Below are 20088 nucleotides of genomic sequence, written 5' to 3' on the forward strand. Positions count from 1 at the left end.
AATAAACTTGTTTTTGTTTTCTATACACCAGTTTGTGCAATTCATAACTGGGGAGGGCAAAAAGCTGTGCATATCTCCCTCCACATTGAGGGAGGGGGCGATTTTCATGAGCTTACGCTGTACAGTTCTCTGTGCAGCACAAGACAAGACAATTTGGGGTTTACTGTCCGGGGGGGAGTGCACTTGAGTGCTGAGCAATCCCCAAGCTGAATCTTCCCAGGCAGAGCTGATCTCAGTGTCTGTGTCTTTCTGCAGCTGGGTGTGGCCCTACCTGTGTGTGCTAGAAGAGACTTGAGAGCCTGGCTCAGCAGGACAGGGTGAGGGAGCCCAGGCTGGTGGAACAGGCGGGCTCAGTGAGACCCCAGTACATCGAGTGGCACCCCAGAGGGGGAGCAACCCATCACAGGGTCTTTGGTCTCAAGCTAGATAACAAGTAAGAGCAGTGTCTTCCTGAAGCAGGAAAGGTTTGACAGGACCCCGGCACAGATTTCAGAGGTGTCACAGAGCCAAGTGCTGCCGATCCACCTTTCCCCATGGGTTGTAGGCTTCATACATAGTAGGGCTGGTCAGAAAATGAGCTTTCTTTTAACATGCAAAATTTCAATGAAAATGAGAAAAAATAGTGTTTAAACAAAGTTTTCCATGGAAAAGTTTGACTTTTGGGGAAAAAAAATCAAAAACTGCAAGATTTCAGTTAAAACCAAAATATTTCAATGCAGAAATGCTGCTGCAATGCCTTGTGGGAATTCTAGTTTGAAAGCCTCCTTTGTAAACTGGGGTCCCCAGCTGGACTATATCTGCCATTAGGCAACACGGTCTCCTCTTATAATAGGGAAGGCAGTTGGTTCATGGGACATACAGTCGCTTGGGAGCCTAGCACCGAGAGAAGACTGAGGATGATGAAACTGAACTACAAATCGCATGCAGCACTGCAGTGGATATCTGAATAGAAATATTTCAGTTTTTGGACATTTTGTTATTTGATGAAAAAAATCAAAATTTTGCTGTGACACAAACCCAAAAACCAGATTTGTGGAACATTTCTGAGCAGCCCTAATGCATAGCTATAGACTGAGCAAGAGTGCCCCTAGGGAACTCCAAAAATTCCTCTTAAGGACCTGGAACCATTCCTGACAAGAGATGCAGAGGAAAGTGAGGATACTAGCCACAGTGATGGTGGACAGTCTGACCTAATGGTCAAAGCCCAGACTAGAGTCGGGGTCATGGTCAGGAGTCACGCCAAAGGTCAAACTGGAGTCATGCCGGGTCAAAAGCAGAGTTGGAATAGAAACCACAGCAAGCGTCAAGGAAGAATTTAATCAGAAAAATGTGAATGATAACTGGGAATCATTTAAGAACACCACACCAGATGCCCAAATAGAAGCTATTTTACCTCTATATTTGGCACTGGTGCGACCACTTCTGGAATCCTGTATCCAGTTCTGATGTCCACAATTCAGGAAGGATGTTGATAAATTGGAGAGGGATCAGAGAAGAGCCACAAGAATGATCAAAGGATTAGAAAACCTGCCTTGTAGTGATAGATTCAAGGAGCTCCATTTATTTAGCTTAACAAAGGGAAAGTTAAGAGGTGACTTGATTACAGTCTGTCAGTACCTACTTGGGGAACAAATATTTAATAAAGCTCTTTAATCAAACAGAGAAAGGTCTAACATGATCCAATGGCTGGAAGACAAATTCAGACTGGAAATAAGGCACAAATTTAACAGTGAGAATAATTAACCATTGGCTTAATTTGCCAATGGTGATGGTGGATTCTCCATCCCTGACAATTTTGGCATCCAGATTGGATGCTTTTTATAAACGCTCTGCTCCGGGCGTTCCTTGGGAGCAGGCCTCTGGCCTGTGTGCTACAGAAGACCAGACTGGATGGTCACAATGGTTCATTCTGGGCTTAGAATCTATGAATCTATGAGTGAGATTCACCATCAGGGCTGCCACCTCCCCTGTCTCCTTGGATCCTGGACCTTTTTCATCCTAATCCTGAGCGATGCCCTGGCCAGGCCAGGCCAGAGAGAGGGAGCCAGATGACCCCGCCACCTCCCCCAGCTCTGGCTAAATCCCGAATACTTCCGGTCAGTCAGAAATCATTTTGTAGTTGGAAAATCCACTGTGGGGGACATTGTCATGCAAGTCTGCGGGGCCATGAATTGCCTCCTGCTCCACAGGACTGTGGCTCTTGGCAATGCGCCGCACATAGCGGATGGATTTGCTGCTATGGGATTCCCGACCTGTCTTGTCTCCCTCTCCTTTTCCTGCTGGGATTCCCGGGCTTTTCTCCTCTCCACTCTTTCCTTCTTCAGGCTGCCCTCAATGTTCATCCTCCAGGCCTTATGCTGACTGTCCAATGCAACATTGGCTTGCAGGATCTCACTGAACATGTCATCCCAAATCCTCTCTTTCTTCTCCTTATCTGGCTGGGGTGTTCTGTGGGTGTGGAAGGGGAACCCCTCAAAGCCACAACAACAGCAGCTGCAGATCAAACACGCAAAGGTACCATTGTCAGAACAGTCACAACAGAAAGCAAAACTTATTCAGAACTCCCTTCCCTTGCTCCCCTAAAGTGTTAAACAAGACAGGCTGATGGACACTTCAGCTCTGGAGTGCTTGTGCGTGGCCCCAAGCATGGTAAGCATGGCCCAGCAGAGGTAACAGAAATGAGGAGGAAATCGGTCACTTGCATGATACTATGAGTATAGGGCAACAGCACTGAATTCTGGAACCATTTTCTACAGGCGGTGGTGAGCATAGCTGCTATCTCACTCCTGCAAGTAACAAAGGCAGAGAAAGCACAGTTGCTGCTGGCGTCCCAAAGCCACCTGGACCACTAGCCTGCTAAAGCTACTACTGACCGGAGTGGGAAAACGTCCTACCATGGAGGAAGAAATAAGGCAGCCATCCTTAGGCAGACCTTCGGGAGAGGATTGCAGAGTGCCTCCAGGAAAGTTTCATTGAGATCTCTCAGGAGGATTCAAGAGACATCCCTGTGTGCATAAACAACCTTCCCTGCATGGCCCCTCTGCCTAGCTACAGGAGAATGAAAATCAGATGCCAACACTACCTCTCTTTGTTGTACGGCTACCACTTCTCAGACGAGTGAATTAAGGAAAAGTCGATCGCTGTGTCCTGTTAGGTTGGGGAAGCCATCAGTATATCTCTATTATGGAAAATACATTTACACACTTACCCGAGGTTCCTGCTCCTGCACTGGGCTTGCCTGTGCTTGACAGCCAGGATTGAGTGGACTGTGGTGGAGTCTCAAACAAGTCCGGACTCCCAGCATAGCATAGAACCCCTCCCCCCCAGAGTCACATCCCCCATCTTCTTGCTCTTCCTCCTCCACCTGCTCCTCATCCTCACTGTTCACACCAGGGGCCTGTGACTCGGGCTCCTCACTGGTGTGGGGGGAGCTGGTGGGGTCTCCACCAAGTATGGCATGCAGCTCATGGTAAAAGCAGCAGGTCTGTGGCTCGGCACCGGATCCACTGTTGGCCTCCAGGGACTTCTAATATGCCTGTCACAGCTCCTTGGCTTTCACACGGCTCTGCTGCTGGTCCCTGTCGTACCCCTTCTCCTGCATCCCCTGGGCAATCTGCTGTAGATGTCGACATCTCTGTGGCTGGCCTGTAGCTGTGCCCGCACAGCCTCTTCTCCCGCCAGGCCCAGGAGATGCAAATCTCCTGTCTGCTCCAGCCGGAGCACATCTGGACCCAGCCTGGCCAGCTGGGCAGTTGCACACAACAATGGAGAGCAGCTAGGTTCGCTTGCCAGGCTGGACAGTCTGGAAAAGGCATTTCAAACATTTGCAGGACTTTAAAGGTGCCGGAGGGCTTCCAGTCTCTGTGACCCCTGGGCAGTAGAGTTCATAACTCAGACCAGAGCGGTCAGTTCCGGGCATTGTGGGACAGCTGCTGGAGGACTGTTATGGTCCCATTAGGTAATACAGTGTCTGCACTCGCCCGTACATCAACCATGGCTCAATGCCGCGTGGGGAGGCGGTGTTACTATGTCAGCATAAAGGGTAGGAGACAAAGTTCAGTGTAGACACCTGCACAACTAGGTTGATGCCAGGTGGCTTATGTTGACTTAGCTTTGTAGTGTAGACCAGGCCTAAGTTATCAGCAATTGTATATAACTGTTACGATTATATAAGTAAGGCCAGGTCAGCAGCCCAGGTCATTCCTAACTGAGGCCATCAAAGATACCTCAACCGATGATCGTCCTTCCTGTTGTACAGCTCATTTGCATGCTACAATTCTATTGGTCGTAATGGGTCAGGGGCATAAGAGTTGTCACTGGTAGGCTGTTTGCGCCAACCATCATTTTCCGTAAATGCTCGGTGCCCCTGAGCTGGCTTGGGCACCAGTGTTTGAAAGGCCCCGCACTGGGCTTCGGAGTGCCAGAAAGATAAGCATGTACTTAAGTGCTTTGCTAAATCAGGGCTTAGATGATTTTCAGACTTCACTATAAGTGAGTCACTTTTATTATCTTTTTTTAACTTTTCTAAGCAGCAAATGCAGGTAATCTACACTGGAACTAACAGCCAGCAAAATCACCCTCCAAAGCAAAGCCTTTGTGGTAGGAGTCACCTTGTATTACTTTGTGGGTTTGTTACACATATAAAATTCCTTGGCTTAGCGAGACCTGTAAGTTAGTGTTTTGACTTTCTAGCTAGGCAGGCCTTACTGATATGCCATATTAGGCTGCTGGTATGGACAAAAGTGTTTAACATCTGTGTTTTTCTAAGAATGTTTATTTACTTATGTAAGAATTGGATATAATGGCAGACCAAGAAACGGGGAATAGGCCAATGCTGTCCTCAAGTTTCATGCACAAGTCAACATTTGCACAGTAGACCGCAGTGAGGTGTTGAAACGCAAGTAGTTAACTGGTGATAAGAATTCAACATTTGTAGGTTTGTTAAACATTGGACATCTTTCTTTGCATTCCATTTTGTTCTAGTGAAAACTTTCGTCTTGATTGTGACTGAGGGGAACAAAAGCTTCAAAGCATACTGATTTATTTCCATTTTTAAGAAAGGCAATAGATAAAATGAATGGATGAGATTACAACTTGATTTTTACCAAGATATTAACCTTTCTTGTTCTTAATAGTGAATACCAATGCAGCACTTCCACACTAGATAGCTTTTCTTCCTATTTACATTACTGTGTTTCACTACTGCCTATAATCTATTCAATGTGCTTCTGAGATTGCTTGCAACAGGGGGTTGCATCATATTTTAAAGTCTGACTCAAAATAAAAAAAAGCTAAAGGCAGTATATTATTTAAGTGGAAATTCATACAAATCAGTTGTAGAAATAAACACTGTGCCGAGCATTGTAAATTCTAAAGATTTACTGTTCACTAAATCCATGTAATGTATAACGCCAAACAAGCATGATTAATCACTTAGATATTCTGGGACCTACTTTTCTTTTCAATTGCTCCTTAAACTCACTTCCTTTTTATAGTAGCTCCTTCTGCACTTTCGCTCCAGCCAGGGTGACTGGCTGTAGGGGACTGATTCTCCAGTACCCTGTCCCATCTGCAGTCGTTCACGTCAGTGCAAAGTGGGTGTAGCACAATCCCAAATCAGCATGGGAGCATGACACCCACCTTGCAGTGGGGTAAATAACTGCACAAGGTACTGGGCAATGGAGGGTCAGGCCCAGGGTCTCGGAAGGTCTGTCTACGTTGCAGTGTAAGCCCAGGCTCAGACTCAGACTCAGGTTCAAGCCCAAACCCACCTTCTGTTTGACTCGGGTCAGTGAGCCCTCTGGACGCATTCCCTAGGACCCGCCCGGGGTGTATGTCCAAACCTGAGTCCACTGGCACTTGGCTCCAAACTCTATCATTTTGCACTGTGGGCCTAGCTCAGGCTCAGGTCCCCAGACTCGGGTCCTGAGCATCCACCAATGCTATCCCACAATTCCCTGGACCATTGTAGCTTGGCCTTTCTATCCCAAGACTAGCCAATCGACTCCAAGGAAACGGAAGTAACCCTCCTGGTTCCAGAACAGCTGTTTGGCATTTAACCCTTCCATTTTCTTCTGACCACTGAACTGGAAACGAAGTGAACCGTTTCCTTCTTTGTGGTCAAAGCTAATGCAGAAGTCCTTCACCGCGCACTGCAACCCGGATGCAGGACCTCGGTCAGATCCTGGCAGATCTGTGTTGAGGCGAGCAAGAAATGACCATGCCTACCAGAAATAGGGGAGAAGTTGGCAGCCCTGGGGTTTCAAGAGACCAGTGACCAGTGCAGGGAGCAGCTCAAGAGGGACTATCAAAAAGCCAGGGATGAGAATGGCACCTCTGGAGCCCTCCATCATTCTGAGCTTTTTACGAGGACTTTGACCAGGTGCTGGGAATTATGCCAACCACTGAGGCCCCAGTGGTTCGTGCCTGCCTGGTCAGCTGGGATGGCAGCCTTTTCATAGGTGCGCCAGCCCTGGAGCACCCACGGAAAAAAATGGTGGGTGCTTAGCACCCACCAGCAGCCCCCATGATCAGCGCATCCCTCTCCCCTCAGTGCCTCCTGCCCGCCACGGACCAGCTGTTCCACGGCATGCAGGAGGCACTGAGGGGGACGGGAAGGAGGAGGGGACAGGAGTGAGGGTGGAGCGTGCTCAGGGGATGGGGTGGAATGGGGTGGGAAGAGGCTGGGCAGGAGAGGGGCCTTGGGAAAGGGGTGGAGTGGGGGCGGGCTCTGGGGCAGAGCCTGGGGGAGCACCCCTTCCCGGCACATTAGAAAGTTGGCGCCTCTGGACCTTCTGGCCCTAAAATTGAAGATAGCACTGAAGGGGAGCCAGCAGGCGCCAGGTCAGGCTTGCGAAGTGACTCTGGTGCTCGCGCTGGTCCCCGAGGAGACTTTGGCGTCGGAACAGCTAGAACATGTCCTAGTCCATACTGGGAGGAGCTGTTTGACGACATCCCCCTACCCCCGGGAGGAGTAGCCTGCCAGACAACTGCCATCAGAAGCAGAAGAGGCAGACTTAGCCCCATAGCCCGGTAAGTTTCTGCCTCCAGGCATGTTGTCATTAATATAGGAATGGGAGGGATTTCCAGCTCATGTCCCAGTGCGATTATTATGACTAGCTGCCGGCAGTGGCGTGTATCTGCTAATGGTGGAAATCATGCCAATGCCTCGGCGTCTCCCACCCTCATGGGAAATTCAAAAGAGAGACAGGGAAGCGCAAATGACAGTGAATCAAGAAGTTATCATTCATTTTATTACTAGATACTAACACACTGTTACTTTTAACACCCCACAACATCTTTGTAAGAGCTTGGCATTGCTTTCCCTGACACTACGCTCCACCACGCAACAGCCCTGCCAGGGCACACTGAGCCACCTTGAAAGTAGAAACGGTACCAGGGCAGGGCAGGAAATGTAGTGCGTGGGTGATGCATTTATTGTCCAAAATACAGCAGGAAGTTATGTGCAGTCCAGAAATGTGCCAGGGGCGTGGCGGGTGCTTGGCAGTTGTTTGTTACAGCAGTATGCCTGCGGGGTGGAGGGGGGTGTTATGTGTGCAGTCCATATGAGCCATACAGTAGTAAGAGTCCATGTTGTCTGGAGGTTGCCCGTGTAGAGTCCATGGATAGGTGTAGTCTATGCAGGCAGGATCGTAAGCCAGAGCTGCATCTGGGTAACTGCATGAATGCAGACCGCTTTCAGCCGCTTACAAGGAGGCAGTAATCTGTGTGGAAGCTAGCGCAGCATCCTGTTGATTTCCCCATGATTTTTCACCCGGTCTCAGGTGCTGATAGCTACAAACTTTTCCCCTAGTAGGAACTCCAGATGGGTACTCCACTTTTGGGGCAGGGTGTACTTTCTGGGTCCTGCTCTGTAGGTCACCAGCTCACTGCATTTGTACATCAGCTGCTCAGTCATTATAAGCTTGAAAATCTTGTTAGCATATCTGGCTGGCTTGCCTCCGGTAGCTTGGAATGGAATATCCTGTTGCCATTCAGGAACCTCCAGAATGCTGAATGCCCACAAGGGTTGTGAACCCATAAATAGTAAACCACAACAAGAGGAATCAGTTTCCTCTCCCCTCCTCCTGCCCTCCTCCCTCCCCCCCAGACTAAAATGGTGTGCAATTTTTAAAGATGCATCATTAAATGAATGTTGTGAATTTCACCTTACCGTCGTGTGCAAAGGCTTTATGCACTGCTTAACTCTTTGTGGTGGCCAAGCAACATCTGGGAACTAAAATGTTGGTCTCTGAATACACAGAAGTTCACTTACATAAAGTATCAATTTTGGGGGGGCGGGAGGGCCTTAAGATTCCAAAGGCACTTCTGCTGCTGATGTAGTGAAGATTTTCTGAATTACTGAGACAAGATTGTACTGTTTCATTTCTCTTTTCGGACCCATCTACATCTGCAGACCAGCCACAGGCCAGCAGGAGTCTGGGGAACCAGGGGTCGCACTGTCACAATGTAGTCGAAAAGGAAGCGTGTCCACGATGACCGTATGGTGAACATTCTAGACAGGGCCAGCCAGCAGCTGCAGTCCCAGAAGGGGAAGGATGGACATCAAGCTGAAAGGCAGAAGGAGGCTGAAAATCGTGAGGAGATCCTGGCAGTGCAGTTCCTGGAGCAAGAATATCACTCCAGGGGCAGGCAGAGCGCAGTAGAAGGACCTCTTTGAGAGGCTGCTTGCACCTATGAGAGTGGAGCTCCTGCAGACCAATTGGACAATTCCCTGGTTGGATGCAGCTGCAAAAAGCCAAATATCATTCTGGGGTGTATTAGCAGGAGTGTCATCTGTAAGATGCAGGAGATAACTGTACCACTCAGCACTGGTGAGACTCAGCTGGAGTACTGAGCACCACACTTTAGGAACGATGTGGACAAATTGGAGAGAGTCTAGAGAAAAAAGTCTGAGGGGTTGACGGGGGTGATAACAGTCTTAACTATGGTAAAGTGCTGACGGATGGTGATCGGTTGTTCGCATGTGCACTGAAAGGGGGACAAGAAGCAAGGAGCTCAATGCGCAGCAAAGGAGATTTAGGTTGGATATTAGGAAAACTTTCCAACTCTGTTTTGGCTAGATCGCCAAGGGAGGCTGTGGAATCCCCACCATTGGAAGTTTTTTAAAAACGTGTTGGACAAACACCTGGCAGGGATGGTCTAGGTTTACATGGTCCGAGGACTGGACTTAATGACTTCTCAAGATCCCTTCCTGCCCTGCATTTCTATGATTCTACTAATTAACATTTTAAAACACCTTTATTTGAATGTCAATGTTGTATATTATTGTACTTTCCTCAAACATTCTTACATCCAAAAACAGGAAAACATATATATTCTACATGACTCTCTTTTAAACGCCTATTGATCTAACTGACCTAGAAGTCAGCTATTTCCAGGGACCTTTCATTTTTTCCCACTCCCTATTTTGCATAAGAAGCATCAGTTCCTTTATTCTTACGTTAAATCGTTTGCCTGCTATTGTTGCCTCGCTGACAATACCTGACTTTATCCCTCGGCTCGCTCTCCAAACTTGCTGACCTGAGGCTTGTTTGCTGGAACATAGTGCTACTGTCCCAGGAGACATGAAGAGGAATCTGCAAATTGAACAGAGCTTATGTAGCTGATACCTTGGAGGCTTGTTCTCAGAAATACCCAGCTCTCTTGGGGATCATGAAAACAAAGCAGCATGCAGAATAGGCATCTGTGCGTGAATTTTCTCAGTGTACCTAGAGTCCATTGCTGTCACATTTCCATTGTTCAATGCCCATTTCTCTTTTCAGTTGTCAATATTAGCACCAGAAAGGACTTCTGACTTCATGGGAACCAAGAAGAGAGGGGATGAGTCACTGGTTAAACCCATAAGCACTGTCATGGCAGTGCTTTTAGAGGCAACACAGTGGCTCTGATCTTTAAGGGTTCAATCCTGCAAAGTACCAGTCAACCTCGATTTCTGTGGAGAGAATTCAGCCTCATTGCTCTGGAGATGCTCAGTACCTTGTAGGATCAGGGCCGGAGGAAAATGTTTGCTCAACTTGCAGATGAAAGAAATGTAAATCAGGAGTGAATTTACCCTAATGGCTTTGAGTCTCTTGGAAACTGGCTTGTTTTGATACATGCTTTTTAATTTCTAAAATACCTAATCTCATTATTAATGAGTAGAAGGCCAAAATACACTTGTGAAATCTGGGAACGTGTCAGAGCCTTTGGAGTCAATATAAAGCCAACGTGGGGACAAGGCCGTCTGTTCTTTGTTTCGTCTCTCTCTCGTGCTCTCATGTACTCGGCATGTGTACGTGCATCTTTCCTCAAGAAAATTAAGGCAAAAAATAAATAGTTTGAACATAACATGTTCTTTTCATGCTGCCTTCTATGAATTAATTTTTTAATTTTTTTCAGCAACTACTGCTGTTTTTAAATGTTCTTTGGTATGAAATAAATGTAATCTTCAGATTAATTTGATTGGTATTCATAACGTTATTTGTTGAAGTAATTTTTAATTCCAGAGGCATTCCATTTTAATAATCACTAGTGTCAAATATTTTAATGAAAAATCATTATGTACCTATTTGTGGTATAATTATCCCTGCAGGGTGTATGCTTCCCTTGGTAATAAAATGAAACTTGGAGAAGAACTAAGATCTTCACACATTTACTTCAAAAAAGAAAAGGATATTAGACAATTGGAGAGGATATGGAGAAGAGCCACAAAAATGATTGAGGGGCTGGAAAAATGCCCTACTGTGAGATTTACGGAGCTCCGTCTAATTAATGTCTAGAAGGATCAAGAGGTGACTTGGTTATGGTGTAAAATACCTTCACTGAGAGGAAGTACCAGGTATTGAGGGCTCTCTAATCTATCAGAGTGTTATGCTCTGATGCACTCCAGAGTAGCAATCCAAAACCACATGGAAAACAAAATAAAACAAAAATGAAGCAAGACATGCAGGTCGGCTGTCAATCCAAACATATAAATAGCCCTGAACCATCATCACACAGAGACAGGCAGAACAAGAACCAATGGCTGGAAGCTGAAGCCAGACAAACTCCAATTTCAAATAAGCCTTAATTTTTTTAGGAGTGAAGGTGATTAGCCACTGGCACAAACTACCCAGGGAAGTGGTGGATTCTCCATCTCTTGAATTCTTCAGATCAAGACTGGCTGCCTTTCTGGAAGATCTGCGTGCGGGTCTGTTTACGCTGCAGCTGAGAGCATGCTCCCCGGCGTGGACAGACAGACACGCGGCTAGCTCTGCGCGAGCTAGCACACTAAAACAGCAGTGTGGCCATGGTGGCGTAGGCGGTGGCTCGTTCTCGCTGCCTGAGTACGTGCCCAGGGGGTCAGGCGGGATTGGACTCTGGTGACTAGCGCGAGCCGCGATGGCCACACTGCTATATTTAGCACACTCGCTGAATCAGAGCTAGCATGTGCTGTCTACCCACATTGGGAAACACACTTCCAGCTGCTGGTTGGATGTGCCTTTGTCAAACACACGTTATTAGCTCACTACAGAGGAACTGGATGAAATTCTCTGACCTGTGATATACAGGGGATCAGGCTAGATGAACCTGTTGTCCTCTGGCTTTTAAATCTATGGAAAAAATCATGCTGCACAAGGATTTCTCGCCCATGGCTGAGATGCAACCACCTTCTGGGTGGGACAGCTGATTAAGAGCCACATGGCAGCATTGCACAGGGATTGCTCAACCAGCCCTGAAACACAGCTGCCTCTGTGTTGCGTTCCCCATTTACTTCAATGGAAGAGTTTCTTGGCCAAGGACATTGGGCCTTATGAGTCAAATTTTGCACTTTGTGACAGTGGTGTAAATCCAGATTAACGCCAAGATATTTACACCAGTGTAACTGGGAGCAGAATTTGGCCCTGGATGACTCCACATTCCAATCAGTCATGAGACAAGAACGTTTGCTGAGTTTGGCACAGTGGGCATGTGCACAGCTGGGGCGATAAATGGGCTCCAGCACTGAGGGATAATCAGTGACGCGGTGATTCCCAGCCTGCCCTGGGGTTACGGGTGTGGTACAGCAGTGTCTAATAATGACACCCAGCCTGTAGCAAAATACAGCCAGCAGCAATTCTAGGCCCGGGGTAGCAGGGATGGGCAAACTGCCAGCCTCCTGCCCCCACTCATGACACGCTCCCTGGGCTGATGCCAGAGGCCTCAGGCTCCTTTTAAACAGCCAGTTTCTCTTCATGCAGAGGGCCTGCCCTTTGCACACACGCAGCACAGCGGATCCAGTGAGGTGTCCCCACCAAATGTGAGTCCCCCCGGGGGACAGAGAAGGGAAACCAGCAGGGAGGGACGGAAGAGAAAATGGGAGAGGAAAAGTGGGGGAACGGGAAGGAAGGAGCAAGACAGAAGGGACACTTAGGCATAAGGGAGAGCAAGAAGGTGGAAGAAACTGGGGAAGGAAGCGAAGAGGGATGATGTGGGACACACAACAGGAGAGGAGGAGAGGACTGGGTAGCAAAAAGAAAAAAAAACAGGATTAAGAACAAAACCAATGAAAAATGTCTATCAAAGCTCAACCGAAACGACACAGGAAATAAGGAAAAGAGAAGAGAGGGAACGACTCTGTAACTCCCAGGGGAAAGGGGCAGGTAAAGAAACGAATCGCCAGACACAGTCTCTTCAGAGGTGCAGGCCTGCGGGTAAGGGATTTCCCCTTCCCTGAAGAATCCTCCTGTGCTGCCTGCTCCCCCCGGAGGGTAGGTAGCTAGAGGGAAGCAGCAGTCAGTGCTGAGAAGACGACTGGAAGGACCAGACTGATCACACAGACAGGGCTCTGTACCACCAAGCCATACTGCAAACCTGGGACATCCCAAAGGAAAACAATACCCACGTGGTGGAGGGAGCATTTGGCTTCCCGGTCATAGCCCTGTGAAAAACTAGAGCAGGCTGGTTTCAGCAAAGCCCAACCAGAGGTGGACATGCTAAGCAGATACCGTGTACTGCACATACGAGATGGGCCCTTCACTCTGTTTGCAGGGTAACAGCAGAACGGACTGTAATCACGTATGCTGATGCTCTAGGGGCAACATCGGCAGAGGTGCCAGTGTCATATTGGGCCCCAGGGCTAGGTGTACCCTAGTGTTGTGGATGTAAGGGGAACATTTGTGTTTGAGAGCACAGGTATAGCGAATATCGAAGAGAATTAATTAGGTTGTATTGCGTGATAGCTGTGGTGTTACTAAAATGTGAAGCTGCTCATAAACGCTCAATATTCAGTAATGCACAACTTTTGTGATGAAACATATAGGAACTTCCAGACTGGATCAGACCCAGGGTCCATCTAGTCCACTATCAGGTTTCTGATCGTGGCCAGGACCAGATGTTTTTCACGAAGGTGCAAGAAACCCAGGGGTAGGAAGAAGTTGGGTAATCTGCCTCCCATGAAGGTCTCATCCCTTATAAAATATGTTAGCATTAATTATAACTCTGGATAGTCTTTTGATCCATATAAAGTTGCTTTGAATCTTGCTAAATTATTGGCCTCAACAACATCCTGTGACAGTGAGTTCCGCAGTCCAATTACACATTATGTAAAAAAGTAATTTCCTTTGATCAGACACCTTTTAATTTCGTTGAAAGTCTCCTTGTTCCTGTATTACAACACAGGGAGAACAGAAGCTCCTGATCTGCCTTCTCTAGACTAACCACTATTTTATATACTTTTATCAAGTCCCCTCTTATTTGTTGCCTTTCTCAGATAAAAATTCTTATTGCGTTTGTCTGAACTTCTTTAATTCTGCAATAGCCTATTTGATACGAAGTGACCAATATTGCACATAATATTTCAGATGAGGGCATACCATTGATTTATATAAGGGCATTATAAAAATGTCCATATTATTCTTCACCCTGTTCTTTATACATCCTAACATCATGTTTTCATTATCAATATTGAATGTAATCTACTATCATGTCGTTCCTTCATCTAGGTTGGCCAGGTCCTTCTGAACTCCCTCATTGACTCCTTTGGGCTTCACTAACCTAAATAGACTTTGTGTCACATCAAAATTTTGCTGCTTCACTGATCCCCCTCCCAAATTGTTAATAAAAGTACCAATCAACACTGTATCTAATACAAAGCCTTGAGACCCCCTCGATTAACCTTTGGTTATGATGAACTTTGGAGATTTATTCCTACTCTTTGTTTCCTGTCTCTTAGCTACCACTAACTGTGAGAGTGATGGTCCTTGGGAAGGAGGGATAACCCAGGGTTGTGAGTTCAATCCTTGAGGGGGCCACCTAGGGATCTGGAGCAAAAATCAGTACTTGGTCCTGCTAGTGAAGGCAGGGGGCTGGACGCAATGACCTTTCAGGGTCCCTTCCAGTTCTAGGAGATAGGTATATCTCCATAAATCTCTGGGATTAGGTTGTGGCTTAATTAGTCTATGGCTTTAGCCTAGTCATGTGACCTAGTTTAAGGTACTTCCACACTACATCTTTTTATGGGGCAACAGACAGCTCTACGTGCACTCTCTTAATTTGTACAGTAGATGCCCCTGCAATCTACCCCCAATGGCATGAGCCGGCAGTTCTGATTAAATTATTTATAATACCAAAAGTCATAACACCAGGTTTGTGTAAGACAGGAGTAAATGATGGTCTAACATGAGACAGAGCTCAGGCAGCCAGGGATGATGAAGAGATATGTATAGAAGTGAGGGGGAGGGGTTATACTCTTGCAGCTGAGAACAAGGCTGAGCATCCAACATATGTTTGGAAGGCTTCCCAGTAGGGCTCAATTGCTCTCATAGCCCCCTTGTAGCCCCACTAGAGTGGCACTAAGTGCAAATGAGCTCTGTGATCTCAAGGGTGCAATCGGTTTGATTATAAATCCCTTTCACGCAAGCAAAACTCCTCCTTACTGGAAGTAACTGGTTGATTGCGTAAGGAATGTTGAATACGCCACAGTATACTTGGAAGCTGGGGGGAAAGTTCCAGTTTAGCATTTTCGAAGAAGGAGCTGATGAATATTAATAAATTAAGCCTCACAGCCCCTAAGTAAAGTGTAACTCTTTATTAACAGGGAAGTAGTATGTATCATCTCTGTTCTGCAAACTGCGCTATGGAGACATGATGACTTACTAAAGGTCACACAGGAAGTGTATGGCAGAGCCTAGAATAAAATTTTGGGGTGAAATACTTGGAAGCCCATGAGAATTTTGCCACTGACTTTTATGGGGCAGGATTTCATCCAGTTGTCCTAACCGCCATTCTTGTGGCTTTAACCAAAATACCATCCTTCCCTTCTTTTTCTCCCCTCTTCCCCAAAAATGTATTGTGATCATGAATAGTATAATTATGGGAAAATAGACAAAGCAATTCAAATATTTTTTTTCTAAAATGTACACAATCACATGTAGGAGTCAACATCTGTAACTCATACTATGCCTAGCAGATTAATGTTAGCAATAATACTGAACACTTAATACATTTAATTTATTAAGTGATTGACATTTAAAAAGTTGAATGCAATAAATCTAGAGATAATAAGCAAAGAGATTTTAATAATGATTTGAACTTTCACCACTCTGAATGACTTAGCTTTACAATAAGTAATTTATACAGCATAAAAATAAGACATATTAATATTCTTTTTGATTTTACATGTATTTTTCTCCAGTGAAATGTTTTGATTTACCTTTACCTGCGTGCTAATAGTGCATGAAACACGTTTGGCTGGACTATGTTGTAAAGGAAGCTGTGGTCTTCAGTCCTCAACTGCAAAACTGCACTTCTGAGATGCTTACCACAAAATAACATTATGATTGTACATGCAAATCATATTGTAAATTAAGATTTTCATGGTTAAATAAAAACTGTCAATATGAAAGTTTTTTCAGCTTATTAATATTAGAGCTGTTACATAAAACACTAATTCCAGAATTGTCTCATTGAAGTCCACAGTGTGCACATTATTGTGGGAAACTAACTACAAAAAATCTGCATAAATATTTCATTGTTTTCAAATATATAATATGCATTTGTTAAGGTTTCTAGAGGGGACGTTAAGAATCCCTGGGAAGTGAAATGGGGAATTTCTGCAGAAATTGTCAAGGTAGAAGGCAGTGTTAATAGGAGTCCCTGGATTCCTGACCCCAAGGACCTTAAAATTAGTACTGAAATGTATGTTCTGACCACCAACCGTCCTCTCTATTCTTTCTGACTACTTAGAAAGTGAAGCGTTTGAGTGAATTGTGACTTAGTCCAAACTTAACTCACAAAGGGATTGTGGTGACGACTGAAAGCTGATAGAAGTCTGTACTCAAGCTTTCGATTTGATCTTCCTTTGCCTTTAAACTGAAATATCTTCGGAGCTTGTTTATAAAAGTGTTTGAAGTGTTTTTAATGTATATTTTTAGAACTGAGTTACGTAAAATATTCAAGGAAGGTAAAATTAGGCAGTTTACCATCCTTTCTCCCCGTCCCAGATAAGTTTCCTCAAATAAATAGAGATTGCTGAATGTTTTAGTTTAAAATAGAGACGTTATTTAAGAAGAGAATTTCATGGGCAAAGCGAAAACACACGTCTCCCGAGCACCTTGCGCCGGCTTGGGCGCCTCCAGGAGTGTTTGGTTTAGTCAGGTTTTAGAAAAGCGCCGCACCCCGCCCGCAATGGCGGGGCTCACGGGGCTCGGAGCGGAGAACGCTTTGAGCGTGACGCTTTGAGGATGAGTTCAGCTGTTGACAGGTCACACCGCTTTTTGCCGTAGCCGGGAGGCACGGCGGCATTTCAGCCTTGCAGGAGCGTGCGGAGGACAGCCCGTAACCATCCGACCCTTTGCTCTTGTCTTGGCCATGAAGATTCATTGTCGACTGAAGTGCCCGTGAGACTCGTGCCAGGCAGAGGAGATCGCAGCTCGGTCTTTCGCATCTGATGGGGGCCTGAGATGAGTCCGTCCCATGGGGTCAGCTCCTAGCCCTGCTCGGGAAGACGAAAGGCAGCTGGCGGGTAGAACTCGAGAGCAGACACCCAGTCACAGCAGGAAATCTAGACAGCCCCATACCTGTGCTACGAGGATCACACGCGCTTCTCCTGCCCAGAAGGTGAGCTCCTCTCTCTCGCAGACGGGTGGCTGCAGCAATACAGCGTCGGACTGTCCGCTGACTCTCCCCTTCGGGCCCACATTTGGCCCCCGTGCCTCTTACGAGCTTGTGTGGGAGGAGGCGTAAGAACCATCAGTCCCGCCGAGGTGAGAAGACTTGGTTTCGGAGCCTGACATGTACCCACGTTAGAAGCACGATCGCTACAGGGCAGGGCCGTTTGTTGTGCATGTAGAAAAAAAAACAAACCCTAGTGGATGAACCAGACGCGTTGCGACGCGGGGTTTGGCCAGGGGCGGGAGCTGGGCTTGGTTGCGGTGTCGGGTCGGCGCTCTCCCCAGTGCCTGGAGACGTAGCCAGGCGCTCCGGTGGCGGCTAGCCTGGCCCTGGCTGGAGGGGATTTCACAGGCATGCGGCGCTGGTCCGCAGGCAGGTGAGTGGAGAGGGCTCCGGCGGGCCGGGAGCAGCAGCCCGGCGGGGTCAGGCTAGTCCGCCGGGTTGGGTGTGTGCAGCCGGAGGGGAGGGGAGGGGACGCGTCCCGTCCAGCTGCACCCTCCAGGGCGAACGGCTGGGAGCTCGCCACGGCGCTCGGCAGTTCGCATTGGCGGGGCCGCTCCATTGGTTCCACGGCAGATTCGGGGAGCGGAGCGGAGGATCCCTTCCCACGCCCCCTCTCCCGGCTCCGGTGTCTCGCCGCCCCGGGTGCGCAGCAGGTTGTCTGACACCCACTCGGTTTTCATGGCCCGGCTTCGCGCAGTCTGGGTTTTCCCGTGTCAAAGGCACGTCCGCGGAGCTCGCTGTTCCCCGGCGGCTTCGTTCAGCCTTCGCACCGCGACACACCGGCGATGGTTTCCTGCGGGAAACTCCAGCGCCGCCGAGCTCGGGGCAGGATGGAGGGGGGCCGAGGCAGGGGGGCAGGACACCCCCGCCGGCTGGCAGCCGCTCCGCTGTGCCCCGCACCGGAGCGAAGCTGCACCGCCGCCGAGCTCTGTCCCGCCCGGTGTATTTCCCCGGCCGCCGCCGGTCGTTACGGGAGCGCATTCTCCGCGGGCCCTTTAGCGGCTAGAGGGCGAAGGGATTGTCCCGGCGCAAGGAACCAGAGACCCGCAGCGAGCGAGGGGTGCGTGGCCCGCTTCGCCGGCCCTCTCCGGGCGCTGCGGCGAGCTTTCTGGGACCACTGCGTCCCTCCTGCCGCGCTCGCAGTCTGGACAGGCTGACCTGTTCACACGGCCGGGTCGGGATTGTCCACACAGCTGGCCGGCACAGAGCCCTCCACAGGTACCATCTAATCCCTGCACACTGCCGGGTCTGGCTCTGGCCTGTCCACACGGCTGGCACGGACCCGTCCACACTGAACGGTGTAACCTGTCCACACAGTGCGCACAGACCCGGCCACACCCTCGGGTCTGGCGTGTCCACACAGACCGCTCTAACCCGTCCACACGGCGGGGGTCTGGCCTGTCCACACGGCCGGCACAGATTCCTGCACCGGGACCGGTCTAAGCCGCCCCCACGGCCGGGTCTGGGCTGTCCACAAGAGGGCTTCGACCTGTCCATGGGGCCGAGTCTGGCCCCTCGCAGGGGCAGTCCAGCGCCCAGGCCTCCCTGCGCCAGCGGGTCCCGCTGGTCTGTACGGGGCTCGCCGCTCAGGAGCCGGGCTGGGCAGGGCTGCTAGCTGCGGAGCGGGCAGGCTCTCGGGGCTCGCCTCGAGGAGCTGTGAGCGATCCCCGCCTCGTGTGGACACGGTCCTCTCCCAGCCGCCGATGCGGGGCGCTGGGCAAGGAGGGGCAGGGAGGTCTGTGTATCTTGGGGCGCTGGAGCTGGGGGTGTCTCTCGGCGGGGGGGCTGCACAGAGGGGCTCGGTGGGGGTGTCTGGGTGGGGGGGCGGCACTGAGGGTGTCTGGGCGGGGGGGCTGCACACGGGGTTTGTGGGGGTATCTCTGGGCGGGGGGGCTGCGCTGAGGGGCTCGGTGCGGGTGTCGCTGGGGGGGCGGCGCTGAGGGGCTCAGTGCGGGTGTCGCTGGGGGGGCGGCGCTGAGGGGCTCAGTGCGGGTGTCTCTGGGCGGGGGGGCGCTGAGGGGCCCGGTGCGGGTGTCGCTGGGCGGGGGGGGGCGCTGAGGGGCCCGGTGCGGGTGTCGCTGGGTGGGGGGGGGCGCTGAGGGGTCGGTGCGGGTGTCGCTGGGCGGGGGGGGGCTCTGAGGGGCCCGGTGCGGGTGTCGCGGGGGGAAGGGGGAGCTGAGGGGCCCGGTGCGGGTGTCGCGGGGGGAAGGGGGAGCTGAGGGGCTCGGTGCGGGTGTCGCTGGGCGGGGGGGGGGCGCTGAGGGGCCCGGTGCGGGTGTCGCTGGGCGGGGGGGGGCGCTGAGGGGCCCGGTGCGGGTGTCGCTGGGCGGGGGGGGGCGCTGAGGGGCCCGGTGCGGGTGTCGCGGGGGGAAGGGGGAGCTGAGGGGCCCGGGTGTCGCTGGGCGGGGGGCGGCGCTGAGGGGCTCGGTGCGGGTGTCGCTGGGCGGGGGGCGGCGCTGAGGGGCCCGGTGCGGGTGTCGCTGGGCGGGGGGGGGACGCGGCGCTGAGGGGCTCGGTGCGGGTGTCGCTGGGCGGGGGGCGGCGCTGAGGGGCCCGGTGCGGGTGTCGCTGGGCGGGGGGGGGCGCTGAGGGGCCCGGTGCGGGTGTCGCTGGGTGGGGGGGGGCGCTGAGGGGTCGGTGCGGGTGTCGCTGGGCGGGGGGGGGCTCTGAGGGGCCCGGTGCGGGTGTCGCGGGGGGAAGGGGGAGCTGAGGGGCCCGGTGCGGGTGTCGCGGGGGGAAGGGGGAGCTGAGGGGCTCGGTGCGGGTGTCGCTGGGCGGGGGGGGGGCGCTGAGGGGCCCGGTGCGGGTGTCGCTGGGCGGGGGGGGGGCGCTGAGGGGCCCGGTGCGGGTGTCGCTGGGCGGGGGGGGGCGCTGAGGGGCCCGGTGTGGGTGTCGCTGGGCGGGGGGGGGGCGCTGAGGGGCCCGGTGCGGGTGTCGCTGGGCGGGGGGCGG

The 20088-nt window shown here is 50.4% G+C and overlaps 1 protein-coding gene and 1 long non-coding RNA gene across 3 annotated transcripts in view; one reads left to right on the forward strand and one right to left on the reverse strand.

Moving 5' to 3' along the window:
- The window catches only part of LOC128834731 (uncharacterized), a 267719-nt gene that overhangs the window by 50547 nt on the left and 197084 nt on the right, over nt 1-20088 (reverse strand). The window lies entirely within an intron of this gene.
- Nucleotides 15568-20088, forward strand: part of BCL2L11 (BCL2 like 11) — a 52928-nt gene continuing 48407 nt past the window's right edge. Inside the window, exon 1 of one of the 2 annotated variants that reach the window (XM_054023761.1) lies at nt 15568-17079. The gene's annotated coding sequence lies outside the window, so the exon portion shown is untranslated. Of the gene's footprint in view, nt 17080-17375; nt 17510-20088 lie in introns of those variants that run through there. The other variant, XM_054023770.1, reaches the window with a different exon arrangement.

This window comes from Malaclemys terrapin, chromosome 3 (genome assembly GCF_027887155.1).
Source record: "Malaclemys terrapin pileata isolate rMalTer1 chromosome 3, rMalTer1.hap1, whole genome shotgun sequence".
In the NCBI taxonomy this organism is placed as follows: domain Eukaryota; kingdom Metazoa; phylum Chordata; order Testudines; family Emydidae; genus Malaclemys; species Malaclemys terrapin.